A 13,845-nucleotide genomic window follows, 5' to 3' on the forward strand; every position below is an offset into this window, starting at 1 on the left:
GGAATCTTTGGGTGGTATTTTGGAGACTGAGATAGGGAAAAGACTTACTAGTAAGTGATTAGGTTTTATCTGATAATAGAATCAGATAGAATGATACAAAATACACGCAGCTAAAAAAATGAATTTAAATACAGCTGCAAATAGGAAATCACCATCAAATAACTATAATTTCCCAAGACTCCTGAAAGAATCACTTCCTGACATTATGACAATCAGATTTTTTAATCAATGACAAGAAAGAAATATCTGAGTAATATTCAGAACAGTATGCGCAAGATGCAAAAACTGAGGAGAAAAAGTGTGAAATATTAGAGACGATTCAAAAGCAGAGCGATAAAAGTTATGAGCAGATCAGAAAGTGTGCCTTAGTGGTGAGAAGCACAGGGAAGAGTTTCTTTAGCTTATATAGAGGGGAGAGGGAAAAAAGATCACAGTGGGCTGATGGTGGAAATGTCACGAGTGGAAATAAACAGATGGATCAGGAGAGCAGTGGCTGGAAGCTGGACACACCGCAATGAGAAGCATGACCAGGAATAAGTATTAAGAAAGTTCACCAGGTGCTGTGCTCGGTAGCAGGATTCACTGCTTTGCTATGGGAGAAGCTCTAGTTCAAGCAGATATTAATGGGAGGAAAACGGTTGCCTGTGTGACACAGAAGGGCTGACTGGAAGAGCCCTGGTCCCTACGACGTCAGGACAGATGTCACCTCAGGATTGCTATCTGGGCTCTTACCCCTTGTCTTCTAAGAGAAACTGGAGGAAGAACACAGCATTATTAGTAAGCGATTATATAAATCTGTCTGATAATGAAACCAGCTTTCTTTGTCTGATTAAGATCTGGAACTCTGGCTGTGATTTATCATTTTTATACTATTCTCTTCCCCCAGGCTCCAGGTCACAGTGGTGGCATTGCCACAATTTATAGCGCAGGCTGCTCGGCAGAGACGAAGAGCCTTCCTGACATTTTCTTATTTGGAGCACCTGGTTCTCCTTTTTTTCCCCTTTCTCCTTTCTGCGGTGGCAGGGATTGTTTGCCATTCTCTGATATGAACATATTTCATTCTGCGAATAAACTGAATAAGAAAAATTAAGAATTTTTGTGTTTTCTATTTTCTTATTAATCTGCAATACAGAGAGGACAGGAATTGTCAGTTCTTGTGAAACGCTTCACTCTGGTTGTCATATTCCTGAGAGAGGATAAAAGTCCTTCTGCCCAGCTTATGTAGGTAGATCCTCTCCAAAAATCCTTCCAGCCAGGCGAGGAATCCAGCCAGCCAGGCACAGCCCCACAATCCACCCTGAACCACTTGTACTTGCATTTGACTTTATCGCAGTTTCATGGTTAAGGGGTTAAATCAAAGAGTCCTGAGCAGAGGTATCTGCACCAGGCAACCCTCACCCCCTGAGCAAGGCAACACTGCTAACCCCCACCATTCCCATTCACTTGGCCAGAAATACAGCTTAATATTTTATTTTTTACTTGGGTTTGGGTTTTTTGTTGTTGTTGTTATAAATCCACACTGGATTCTAACTATTTGCCTTGTTATTTGGGAATGTTTTAGGCTCACATTTTCCTGCTTATCTCTGCTACCACAAAGACTGGAAACTTTTTTTTCCTCTTTTTTTCTGAATAAAAGACGACATTGTCACTTAATCACAATACTGAAGGAAACAGGGCCCTGAGAAAACTACCAAATATGGCAAAATTCATCATCAGGGTGCTGGTGGAGGACCTGCTTGCTCTCCAGGGAACCTCTGTTTTCAGATTTACCCTGATGTCATGTACCATTATCACCTCTGTGGCATCTCCAAAGTCCAACCCCGCCACAGGAGCAGGACCCACACCTCAGATCAGTGACAGCCACCACCCTTTCCTACCAAAGCACCACACTGGAATGGTGTCCTTCTTTTGGGATGTTGACCATAAGAAAGCATGAACATTGCTCCACTCAGTGCTCAGCAGATGGGGAGGGACGGGGGGGAAAATATGAGGTACTATTTTTTAACCTTACAGTAGGATTCAGATCCCAAAATTTATATTTGTTTAGCAACTAGGTTTTTTTAATTGCTACTGCACTGCATAGAAGTCCCAAGCAGGATCCCCTTCTCTGAGCACTGCACATCACCTTCCAGCAAGACAGTCCCTGATGAGGTGACTTAAAATATGAAGCAAGAGAAGGGAAGAGAGCAGAGCCTTGTCTTCTCCTCCCAGACAGGGAGTGGAGATGAAGAGACATCCAGGGCAGGTCTCAAGGAGATTGAGGCACTGTGAGCTCACCATCCCCCAAAAGCTGGTTGCTTAATTCCAGGCTAAGGGGCAGGAAAAACACCTCTGGCTATGTCATTTCTGAACCATCAATCACCATCTATGCTAAACCAGCCCTTTCTCAGAGAAAATAAAAAGACAAACCCAACACATTTCTCCTCTTCCATCTTGCACAAGGGCAGTCACCTGTTCCAGCAGGACCATTGCCTTTACTTGGGGGGTCAAGCCCTGAACTGGCCAGGAGCAACCCTAGTGGAAAAAGGGCTTTTTTTCAGGCTACAATTCAACTTATCAAGTGATATTATCTGAGCCTGTAGCCATTAATATTAGAAGAGATTTTGGGTTGGTCCATTTAGTCTAGTTGTAAATTCATTTCATAATTCAGTTGTCAGCAGCTGGCACCCGTGGTTAGATGCTATTGAAAAAAAATATTCCTCTAAATGTCTCTCATGACTTCATTTTGCCACCCAAACAAATTGCTCCACCACACCAGGCACGCTGCAGGGAAAATCCATCCTCTGACTTCAGAGGGGATTAGACTCAGTTCTAAGGCCTCAGCTCTGCAAAGCACTTAAGCACCTGCTTAACTTTAAGCACATGCCTAAGTCTATCCATCTTTTTTTTTTTCCTTCAAGAAAAGCCCTGAAAGTACACAATTAACCATGAACAGGTGCTTAAGTCCTATTAAAGTCAACAGTGCTTTCAAATGTCAACGGAATTTAAGAACATGCTTAAGTGTATCATTGAATAGGGGTCCTAATGCGAGAAGAAAGAACGGGTTTTGTCATAGTCTTGGCAAAAGCTAGAAGAACACACTTGCAATTCAGAGGATTTTCTTTGTCTGTGGCACTCTGCCTACTCTGTTACTGAAGAATTTGTAAAGAATGTCCCTGCATTACTCAACCCCTCTCACGTTTATTGACCATATTTCCCATATTAATAATCCTTGGTGTAATTATACTCCCCCACACACTCCTCCAAAAATCTCAAACATTTGTTTAGTATCACAATGTCCCAGGCTGGAAGGAGGGGACAGACAGGAACAGGGATTAAAAGGGCGCAACAGAGGTATGTTGAGGTCTTAGGTTCGCACGAAGTCATGGGAGATTTGGGAAGAATTGGGGAGAGGGTGTGTCTGCCCCTAAACCACAGGGTCATCTTTTCCCCTTGTTACTGGAAGAGAACATTTTCTCAATTTGGAGAAATCGGTAAATTTTGATTACTCTTGTTTCTATTTGCATCTTTACCTCCACATTTTTGTTCAGCTTACTACAACGTCTTGTTTATTGAGCTGTCAAATAATTCCTAAATGTGCACACATGGTCCAAACTGCAGCTACCAGGATGCTGTACCAGATGAGGCTGTGCTCGAGCACCGTGCCCTGTTTTAAATCAGTTGCTTTGGCTTGCAGTCAAGCAGCGTGTTACTTTTAGAAACTGCACTGCTTGTTTTTAAGATGGTTTCACTTTGGCTCCAGCTCTGCAATTAACCCAGAGAAACCCTTACCAATGCTGCCGTATTTTATGTTCGTCTCACAGTAGCCCATTACAAACCCCGTGCACGCAAACGTTCCTGAAAGACATTTCCTTGGAGAAGACCCTGATCTTCTTTCCAGTCAAACACATTGTCTCCTAAGAAGCTACTATATGAGTAAGAGTGGTTGCAAGGTCCTGTCAGAAAACCTTTAGAAAAATCTTTAGTTCTCTTCAGTGCCTACATATGGAGATATGTAAAATACTTGAGAAAACAGTGCTTTTATATTACTGCCAGTAATATACCATATAAAAAGATATAAAAACAAATTCTGACCAATTGGTGGTAGATACAGTAACAGACTATAATGTACCCATTGTAAAGAATTCCCAGCGGAGACTGTGGAAATCTTACATTGATTGAGTCGCGCTGGACTGGAGATGCATTGAAAAACTTCCAAATGGTAAAATATTAGAAATACTATTTTGAAATATTTACCAGTGAAACACTAAAGTACTGTTACTGGCTGACCTTTTCACAGCAGTTGTTTCTGTTGTACTTTTGTAAAAGCAGCCAAGAGTTTAAGAAAAAAAAAAGAATAAAATAAAAAAGCTTATTTTCAGTCTAGCTACCACCCCTGACCTGTGCAATAACATCATAATGGAAGAATAATCATTGTAAACAATACCCACGGGAGTTTGCTGGCTACAGCAAGGGACGAGTGCGGCCAACTCCACTGCTTTTCTTTACTACATCATTGCATTTTTGTCTGCATATGGATAAGAAGAAGGTTCCACTCAATGCCGGTTGATGGAAAGTGCTAATTGTTGACACATTAGCTAATTGTTATGATTGCTTCTTAACAGTTTGTGTCTAGCAGTCCAGATTTCATCCGCCAAAGTGTGAAGATTCTTTATAGCAACAAGTGCTGTGAAAACACTTACACAATGAGGTCCTAATCTTGCAGATCTCTCAACCAAGTGACAGCCTGGCAAACGTGCTGTCAAAGTGCAGACACTCAGGAAAGAAAAAATAGTAAGAAAAACTAACTCCCTTGTCCACCCCATATTTCAGACTCATGTCATCTGTTGTTATCATTAATGATCTGTTTTTGCAAACAGAGTACCACTATGGAAAACTGAGAGCAGGCCAATCAAAATAAACCCAGCAAAACCCATAATTGTCTACTGACAATCTGGGTTGCTTGGGATGTAAGATAATGTGGGTGTATTTAATGCAGAAATGCATTACGTGCCACACTTTGCAACTGCTCTGTTGAGTCCAGACCTTGATACAACACAGGAAGGCTGGGCTAATGGCAGCTGCATTCTCCTGAAACCTACCTAAGCTCAGGTGCTAAAAACCCACATGGAATGAAATCCTGGCACCATGAAAGTCCATGGCAAAACTCCTGTGATTTCCATGAGAGCAAGATTTCACCAATGGGGGAAAAAAAATAATTATAATATATATAAATGCTAAAAAAAAAAATAAAGAGAAACAAACCTCTATGGTTCTGAGCAAACACAGGGCTCATGTGTTAATGCTTGCTCCCACCAGCACAGCTTTTCTGACTTATGCAGTATCTTTTCCCATTCATACACCAGCAAGGGCAAGAGACCACCTCTGTTATTACTGTTTATATAAGTCATATCTTATGGCTTTATGTGGGGATCAAAACCATATTGTGCCAAGGGCTGCAGATAAATTGTGCAAAGGCAGCTTTTGCCCATGTCTCAAGGGCTCATGATGCTTTACACCAGCACAGCTCCTGCTCTGCATTTCACTGGTGGTTTCCAGTGCCCTATGGGCAATCACTCAGACCTCAGCACATTCCCTGTGCTCTCATCGTCTGGCCTCATATACAGGTCTTCCATATCCAGAAGCTTCTACTAAACTTACTGAAATTATACATGCCAGGAGCAGAGATGTCCCTTACACCACACACTTCATCAGAAATAACTGTTGTAGACGCAAGAGAAGCTCTTGATGCAAAAGCTTTTTGAACTGACAAAGAAATAAATCAAGCAGCAGCCACGAGCATGCTCAAACTGCAGATGGAGCAAAGGTACAAAATTAAACCTTAATATAACACCTCATTTAACTGGAAGACTCCTCAGATGGTACATTAGATCACTTCAGATCGCACAGAGCAAATGGCTCTGTTCAGACTTAAATCCAATCAGCGAGTGTCCAAAGAGCTTGACATCCTAAGGTTCATCTGTTTTTTCCCCTATAACTCATCTTTACAGACTTTTACTATATTCCAGCATTAAATATTAAATATCCCTTGTAAAAGGGAGCAAGACTCTCTCTTCTGCCTCCCTGTGCCTCTTGAACTTTTGGGCCTGGCAAAGCATGAGCACGCAGGGCCACTTGTCTGCTTCCTCCATCCCTGGGGCACGGTGGCAGGAAGCAAGCTGGGAGCAGATTACGCGCTGGCCCGACTTTTCCCACTCGCTGGCGAGAGCTGCTGAGTGAGAATGGGGGCAGATGCATATTGCTGATAAAAGCCTTCAGCAAATTCCCATCCTCTCCTCGCGAGGAGGGAGGAGGAAGTCACAGGGCAATTGTGAAAGTCCCAGTCACCTCAAGAGATAGCGCTGAGCCACTGGTGTGCCCAGGGGAGAGCTTGGAAGGTCCCTGGATTACTCCACTTACTCCACTTGGGATCGCTACTGTTCATTGGGTTGAAAAATCTGAAACTATATTTAAACATCATACTTTTTTGCATTAAATCATCAAGCCGTTCTACCCCAAAACTGAGTCAGCCTACTCAGCAAAAGCTATAAATGCTGAATGTTGCATGTGCAATACTCTGCCAAAAGAAAAGAAAAAGAAAATTGCCCATTTACGGTTGTAATGGGAGAAGCAAAAAGATTTTAAAGAATTACATTTTGGAACAGAATCAGAACTTTGGAAATTATGAAAATGAACTTGATCTGAATAATTTTACCAGGTCTAATAAGAAACATAGACAAGGCTTTCCAAGTACTCATAAAAAATGTAGTTTAGCACAAGAATCTGTGACCCTTGACTCCCATCATAATTTTCATATTACAAGCAACCTGAAAGATTTTGGATTCCTATAGTGTGTTTACTAAAGAAGGTGCTCAATTGTAAACACATATAGAAAGGGAAAAAAAACCAACACAAAACAGAAAACCAGACAAACGATGTTGGTTTGCGGGCTACAGAAAAAGATAACTGCGGAATAGTGCATTCTACTGGGAAGCAGGTTTCTGTGTGTTGCTGTGCAAAAGGACCCATGTGCCATGAACAAAAGTGAACACACCAGAGACACAGAAACCATCGTGACTTTCGGATTCGAAAAGCTGACTTCTACTTTAAAGCAAGAAAACCACACCTCTTTGCAAAATTACATTTTGCAACCAACAACAACAAAAATTAACTGCCAAAGTAGAGTAGATCGACCTTAAAAAGAAGATAAATGAAACCATGAAAGTTCTAAGTGTATTTGTGGCTGCTCTTCCACCCTTGGCTCATCACACCACGCCCAAGCACTAGAAGCACATCCTCATGGACCACGATGCCCAGCCCCGGGAGTGTCACCATCCCATGCCCAGACATAGCAGGGCAATCCAAGCACAACCTATCAATCTGCAATTTGGATTTCCTGACTTTTGTTAGCTTGGTCATAGTTTTAACATGACTAAATTATAGACTTTTGTATGTTCATCCAAAACACCCAGCAGATACCAGCCACTGCTCTGGTTCAAGCGCTAATGAAAACATCACAGCAAGACCAACACTCTGTGGGACGATTGACTCATTCAATAGCCACAACAATATCTGGGCTGGGAACAGCAAACAAGGTGAATGAGGTAAGGGAGGTCATTCTTCATAGCAACAGTCTCAGGAGAATGGGAGAATCCAAAAATAAGACATTTGTTGACTGGATGCCCTTGAGCTGGCAACCAAGCTGAGTTGGTAACAGAGCCAGCATCAGACATCAGCCTGGCCTTGTTGCTGCCAAGCAATCCCAGTAAACCAACGAGAGCTAGCAGGAGAGAGACTGTAATTTAATAGATTAAGGAACAGGCTAGAAGCCAGTCTGATCCTGAGTTTTAATCCTGGCTCTGACATCAGTTGGACTTAGAACCTGCAGGTGTGAAATTTGTGTTTTTAAACAGGGCTGGATGTAAGGGCGCACTAACTGGAAGGTGAAGTGGCTGTTGCCCCAAACACACTCCTGTTCCCTGCCATCAGCACACACGGTATAGCCCAAAACACAGCCACCAAGCTCCTCATCCACAGCACAGCAAGGCTGAATTTCAGATGTTTTCTACAACCAGCCAGCAGGTCAGTGCCCTGACAGGGAAAGCTCAGCTTTGAGAAGTTTAAACCACTTAAGCTCTGTCAAGTTTAAGGGAGTTATTCCAGTCTTACAGCCTGCCAGGCTGGTTTGTTACCTTTGCTTTTTTTAAATCCTGCTCTTAAAACTCTTACCGCTGATATTTGTAGGAGAGCCCTTCATCCAGCCCTGTCCCATGAGATCCATAGTCCTGGGTGAAGCTCTTTATATAGATCCAGATGTTGCTATAAGGCAGCAGGTGCCAGCTAAGAGCATCATTACTCTGATCTGTAAAAGTCTGTGTTGGCAACTTCCTGGAGGTTGATAAATCTGCAAGTTCTATTTCTGACATAGCAAAATCTTCCGGACTCTGACTTCTCTGAAATAAAGAGCTGTAGAGGATTTCATGTTCCATTTCTTGAAAAAAAAAGTTCCTAAAAATGTTTTAAGAGGTAAAATCCTAGCTAAAAAGTTCACTAGAAAAATAAAATCTGTTGATTCATATTATGATAATCTGAGTTTTACTTGCTGATTTGGTAGGTACAGATTTTTTTGGCAGAAGTGTGACTTTTGAAGGTGACAGTGTCTATTTAATTCAAGTTCAGTACCTCCTCTCTTGCTGTACCTGCTCAGCTTCTGTGTGTTCAGCAATCAGAATAAAAGCCAATTGATTTTAGGTTATAATGATCCTGCAACCTTGGAGGTGCATTGAAAGGAAAAAAACTCCAGCACCCTCTGCTGTCTGCACACAACCTACGCGGAGATCCACCACCGTGAACCCTGGACATTTGCTGTACACACATCAGCTTCACACGGGCTGCAGAAAACACAGTACTGGAAGAGACTGTTCAGGGGGCTCATTTTAGATGTGCAGTTTGAGGTGAGATGTCGTCCTACAAGCTGTCCATCAAGTATAAAGGAAATCTAAACAATTTCCTCAGATGTGGGAATGCTACAGCAGCTAAATCCTACCTTGATCATCTGTGAACAAGAAGAAGTGAAAAGCTTTGACATGAGAAGGCGTCCCAGTAGACAGCCTCAAAAGATGTGCCTGTGGATGAGTGGGCTGCATTTGACCAGGAGGAGCCAGAAGGGCAGGAACTGCTGTATGAGAAAAGCACCTATTTGCTATTAAATCTGGCCTCCAAAATTTTTTCTCCCACCTAGCTCGCTTCTATGGCAGCATAAATAGCTGGGCTTCAGGAGCTATATTTTTGTTGTAATAAACCGCCTATCTCCTGTCACCAACACGTGTGAAGGAATAAGACCTGCCAAAAACTACATTATGGAGATGTGACATTCATCTCTTGTACAGTACCTTTAGTATTTCAAGAGCTCACAGGTACCTGGCTGACTCTGAAAGTTCATGCTAAGGAGATCCTTGTAGAAAAAACTTGGGTGAATTAATGCCTTCACCCAGGAGGCCAAACAGTTTTCTTCTCAAAATCCACATTTGTGACAGGGAGAAGAATCAGACAATTTCACCAGCAATAATTTCAGTTATTGAAGAGATGCAACTCATACCTCGTCTTGCCATTTTGGCTGTTGGAGTTGGGAGTGAATGCATTTCTTCATCAACCCTGATGGGGCTTGCTCTTGAAAATTACGTAGTTACCCAAAGAAAACAGAGAGATGCTCTTAAATATCATCTGTGAGAAAATAAGACTATCCATTAGCTACGCAAAAGCACATGTGAAATCAAAGCTAAAGAAAACCTGTACTTTTAAAGAAGCTGAACTAACATCTTTGTTTATTCCATGCATGCCAGCAGCAATTTAACTTCAGAAAGCAGTCATTTCAAGCAGCTCTAGTTGCCATGATTCACCATTGTGAATGATTTTGCCTCTCACAGCAAACCGGGAAGTGGCGTGAATGGCTTATTTTCCTGCTCCAATAAACTCTGACTCGTCATTTTGCAGATTTGTCTTTGTTCCTTATTTGCCTCCAACATAAAAATAATCTGAAGAATCAAAGGAAAAGACCTGAGCGGAACGATGATCTCAAAACTTACTTACATCTGCGTGGGAGCAGCCACACTTGCTTCCTGCCAGTCACCTGTCCGCTGTGATTTCCCATGTCCAAGTACATTCCTGCAAGATGGAACTTTATCTTTTTGAGGATTACTCAAACATAGCAGAGTTTAAATGCCAGATAGAATTGGAAAGCTCTGTTTTGGACAAAATCCCACCTCGCTTTTTGTTTCAAAACAGAAGTGTGAAGTAAGAGAGACATAGTTTTTTCCCACAAAGTGAAAATCAGGGCATCTCAACACCCAGTTAGCACATCTGGGGTTTGACACAACTCATATTTTATGTGACCCAAGAAGGCTGCCAGTGAGGCCATCTGTGAGCACCCAGGGCCAGCAGAAGAGCTTCATCTTCAGCTGACATTGAACGCTGCTCTGCACAGGCAGTGCTGCTGCAAATCCACCTGGGTCGTTTCTCAAAGGTTTTATTTTCCACAGCCCACATGTCCAAAAAGCTCACACATGGTGATAAGTATACATCACCATGAATTTGTTCTTCTATGCATATCAAGAGATTTTCAGCCCTAACTGAAAGAAACTATGATTTTTCTGCAAGTACCTATACAGTTCTTTAATTGTTTTCTGAAATGCTTTCCCTTTTGTACAGGCTGCAAAAGGATTTCCTGGAACAAGCCACTAACCAGGGTTTGCATGGGACCGCTCAGCTGGCTTTTTCCAGAAGATACATCTGGATAGAGACTTGGCTTTATTGCTACAGGTTACCACCCTAAGACGAGCAAGTGTCAGCGAGCCCAAAGCTTGCACTGGTTGGGAAAAGGCCCATAATGTTCCTTTGATGCTTGCAGCTGCCCACCCCAGCCAGTCCCGGGAGATGCAGAGTGGTCCTTTGGGATGAGCTCTTGTGTCAGCTCGCTGCTGACAGCAGAGCCTGAGCTGTCATCCTGGCCGATAGGGCAGGAGCCTGCAATGCCTTTTATATCCCTTGCTCCTCTGAACCTCTCTGCAGCCCAACTTGTCATTTAGGAAACATTAATCATTCCTTTTGCACCCATTTTGTTATCGTTTACCACCCATACCTACCTAAAAGATGTCTGCAAACATCCCCCCTGGCCACTCCACCGCTGAGGTCAGCTGGACGCTGCTTGGTGAGGATGAAGAATGTATTTGGGGACCTCCCAGCCTCCCCAGATGACTGCCACAGATGATGAAGTTTTGTACTTTCATTGCACTATGTCCCAGGACTGAGTCTCTGCTTAACCCGAGCTTCGCGGCTGCAGCTTTCAAAGGGGAAAATTACCACACCAGTCTTTTCCAACTGGAAATGATTATGCCTTTGTTGCTACGGAGGGTGCTCCTTGGCAGGCAGCCCAGGCACCACAGGTAATGGCCCCAACAGGAGGTGCCGCAGAGATGTTGGCATTTCATCGTGGGGCAGAAAAAGGGGGGAAATGCACTATCTGTGAGCCCGACACAAACAGCTCAGGGTAAACCCATTTGTCAGAGTGGCAAGTGACCCTTTCCGTTCACCTGTGATTAAGGAACCAGATTTGTTCATTAAGGCAAATAAACCAAATTAAGACTGCTGGGTGCAGGGGATTCAAGCAGCTTTTGCCATCCCACTCCTTGAACTCATCTTATTAGAGCAGCCTGGGAAGTGGAAGGAGTAACTCAGGGCAGGTCAGGGCAAAGCAGTGCTAAATCTGTGTCTCTCGACCCGTTGTTAATCATCTATTCTCTTTCTATAAATGAATTTGGAATGTGGAGCAAATCATACTAAAAGATTTCTCCTCCTTGCTGAATACTTCAGGAGCTTTAAGGAATTCAGCTCAGGAGCAATGCTTCATTCAGGGCTGTTGATTAGTTCCACCGTGGAGTGCACTAGACAAGACAATAAGTGGACAACAGACACAGTGATTCATAGATTACTCTGTTGAGAGTTGCAGGTGTTTTGGGATCGAATGAAAGGAAAGGAGGTTGAGTCGGTTCTCAAACTGCCTTCCTGTTAAAGGATTAGCACTAGTAACTCGGAGTTATTGAAATTGTTCCCATAAATGTAAAAGTTGGAGTTTTTCCTCGAAACTGCCTTCTTCCCCACCCAACCTTTCCTAGAAGAAACAGAAACTATCTCAAGTTTAGAGTTAGTGGCAGCACCAAAATGAAAGCAAAGGAGGGGGCATCCTCCCCAGTGTAAACAGGAAGTGTTTCTGGAAAACTTCATGTAGAAATCCAAAAAACAGATTTAACTGAAGCCCTGAAACTTTTCTCACTTCCCAGAGATGGCTGGATGTCATAAATCATGCACAATCACTTAAGATACAGGTATATGACTATAAGACCCTTTTCCTTTATCAGTATGAAGTATAAATACCATAGGATAAAAGGATTTTAGTGAAGTTGCAGAAAAGAAGAGAGTATTGTGCACCTCACTGAAGCCAACAGAGGAGACTTTCTGCCTTAGCCCAGGGAAAGCAGTAGCACAGGTGGTGCCAGCCTCAGTGGGGGGACACAGGGTGGCTCTGCCAGGACAGCTACCTGTCCCCCTGGGGTACATCAGCAGAGAGACAGGCAAAGGGGTTTTGCTCTCCAGGAGCGTAGCCAGGAGAGAATAACTGTAATTTAACCACATGTCCTGCTTAGCTAAAGCAGGGAGCTGATGCTGCTGCAAGCGTTCATCCGCCTACCCCTTTTGCAGGCGCAGCCAGGGAAACCAAGTGCCACGTTTTTTCAAGATAATGCAAAAGCCATTATTTTTCCGTTGCCTTCCACAGGATTCAACAGTGACATTGCCCCTCCACCCACTCTGCCAAGCCTTGTGGTACCCCGCGTCTGCTTATACAGACCCTCAAGGAATCAGTCGCCAACATACTTTTGAATTCGATGCTTCAAATGGGTATGCAAATCCCACATTTCATGCATCATGGGGTGTTTTACGCTTTGGCAAGAAATGAAAGTCACCTAAGAAGCAATTGCCATAATAGGGTGATGAGCACAATAGAAAGACATTTACAGGGCTAAACATATTATTGATGTGTCTGGTTTGCCATAGTTTTGGTACAGCAAGGCACGTAGTTCACATGTCAAAAACATGTTTCCAAAGACAATGTATACATCCAGAAGTGCAGTACTGTACTCTGCTGTTCTACACACACTGCCTACAATCGGAATTAAGAAGTGTTACTAGTTAACAAGCAATTTGTGTATACTGTAAGTTATGAGTAAGGCGTTGCATTCCTCTGGGATTTTGACTTGAGAAGATTCCAAGTATGTAAAACAAACAAACAAACAAAACAGTGAATTTTTGTCAAATCTCAGCAGATACGCTAAACAGAGGAGACGATAAGCAATACCGCATGGTTCAATGATCTTACCTGATTTTTCATTTTTAGAAACATGTATAAAACTGATTTCTTTTCATCTTTGATATTTGGGGTACTACTCATTTTTAAATCAATTTTGCAGCTCTAAGATGTGCTATATAGCAGCATCCATGTTGACTGCCATGCTTTTTGAAGTGCTTTTTGTCAAATATCCTTCACTTGCAAGTAAAACTCTTCTTCTTCCTCTGCTTTGCTTTCTTTCTGACCTGCAACTGTGAAAGCAGGTTTGGGCTGCTAAGAACAGCTCCCAGCCAGCACACCTCTGTAGAGGAGCATAGCAGAACCCACTGCTGCCCATGCTCCCTTTTCCACCCCCACTTTCCCCAGAGCCGGGCATAAGGTGAGCAAAACTCAACCTGCATTTTTTGCAACCCAGTTAGCAAAATCTGCCGAGTGGAGGACAAGCTAGGCTGAGGAGATCTGGATGG

At 42.9% G+C, this 13,845-nt stretch overlaps 1 protein-coding gene across 9 annotated transcripts in view; it reads right to left on the reverse strand.

Moving 5' to 3' along the window:
• MECOM (MDS1 and EVI1 complex locus) overlaps positions 1 to 13,845 on the reverse strand; it is a 335,632-nt gene that overhangs the window by 269,510 nt on the left and 52,277 nt on the right. Inside the window, exon 1 of one of the 9 annotated variants that reach the window (XM_065073502.1) lies at positions 11,121 to 11,141. The exons of the other annotated variants lie outside the window; for them this stretch is intronic. The gene's annotated coding sequence lies outside the window, so the exon portion shown is untranslated. Of the gene's footprint in view, positions 1 to 11,120; positions 11,142 to 13,845 lie in introns of those variants that run through there. 9 annotated transcript variants of the gene reach the window in all.

This window comes from Columba livia, chromosome 9, assembly GCF_036013475.1.
Source record: "Columba livia isolate bColLiv1 breed racing homer chromosome 9, bColLiv1.pat.W.v2, whole genome shotgun sequence".
NCBI lineage: Eukaryota > Metazoa > Chordata > Aves > Columbiformes > Columbidae > Columba > Columba livia.